Source organism: Seriola lalandi, unplaced genomic scaffold (assembly GCF_002814215.2).
Source record: "Seriola lalandi dorsalis isolate HSWRI2012SDOR001 ecotype SW California unplaced genomic scaffold, Sedor1 jcf7180002043824, whole genome shotgun sequence".
NCBI lineage: Eukaryota > Metazoa > Chordata > Actinopteri > Carangiformes > Carangidae > Seriola > Seriola lalandi.
Window position 1 is genome coordinate 1 of NW_019514392.1, and position 1300 is coordinate 1300.

At 37.0% G+C, this 1300-nt stretch overlaps 1 long non-coding RNA gene across 1 annotated transcript; it reads right to left on the reverse strand.

The window, feature by feature from the left end:
- Positions 1–9: 9 nt before the first annotated feature.
- Positions 10–1206, reverse strand: LOC111648599 (uncharacterized). Its single transcript, XR_015436335.1, has 3 exons — positions 1081–1206; positions 937–982; positions 10–825 (listed from the first exon to the last, which is right to left on the reverse strand). It is a non-coding gene; the product is annotated as an uncharacterized LOC111648599 (long non-coding RNA).
- Positions 1207–1300: the final 94 nt, after the last annotated feature.

Genomic DNA, 1300 nt, shown 5'->3' on the forward strand with positions numbered 1-1300 from the left:
AAACACAATCTCTATTCTATGAGCTGTGGAGATGGAGTTAGAACGTCTTGTACCATGCAAATAAGCATCTGTTGTAAAAACCAGCGCACAGTTAGCGTGGATCTTTGAAGTCTATATAAAACCAGTGCTTCAGTCTTCATAGAAGAAAACACTGTCAAGTGTCAAGGTCCTGCATATATCAGCCTTTGTCAAAAGACTCTAAAGGAAGGTGATGATGAAGTTGTCCTTGAAACCTCAGCACTATCCTACAGCTGTTAATCTAACAAGCTCGTGTTTGAAATCTATCCAAAGCTCCACTCAACTGTACTGAAGTATTATTTGTATTTATTATTGTAGCTCTTACATGCATATCTTTAAAGGTTCATGTGTCCAGAACATGATAAGTCTTTAAAAAAACACAAATATACAAATAATACTTGCTTTTGGCTCCAACAAATTAGGCATAGACACTCCTCTCTCCAGTCTTGCTAATGGATGTTGACCGTCATGGATGAGCTTCAGAATGAAACACATGCAATAGGAAAATGTCATGGCAGGATTAATCACTTCAAAGCTAAAGGTCAAACGGCCAGATTACTGTCAGTAAAGCATATTTAAAAGATGTGTGGTTAAAGAGTCAGTTATGTAATAGGTGCAACTCATGAATCAATGAAGATATATACAAGCACATCTGTGAATTGAAGCTGAGTTAACTGCACATTTCTTTAAACACACAGACAGTGCGGTGAGGTCAGTCGTTTGGAAGTGCAGTAAACTAAACAGGGAGAGGAAGCATAACCAGGGATTCAAGATCACACAATACTCCATTAGCACATACCTTAAAATCTGAAAGGCAAGGGAAAAGGAAAAGCAAAAGCATCACATAATTAATTTTTATTCAATGATTTAATATTGTAGTGATTGACAACATCCATGATGAATGTCAGAGACAGTTACCTCTGAATCTGTCACCGTTGTAGTGGGAGAAATCAGCTGATTGTGGCTTAAGAAGCAAACATTTTTTATTATTATTATTTTTCATATTTTTTTCTTCAAGTTTTTGATTTAGTAAAACTTAAAAACAAGTGATGTCGCTCTTACCGGATGGAGACCATTACGTCCATACCCAGGCAAAGAGGATGTTTGGGATGTAGATGAATTAGGATCTATGTGAAAGTGAAACAGCAGTTAGATTATCTCACCATGAGACGACTCACACTCAGTCTCAACACGTAGATTAGATCCCAATTAGATCAGACTCACTGAATAAACATAAACGTACCAGGTAAGCACCTTGCCAAGTTCTTTTCTTAGCCTTTTG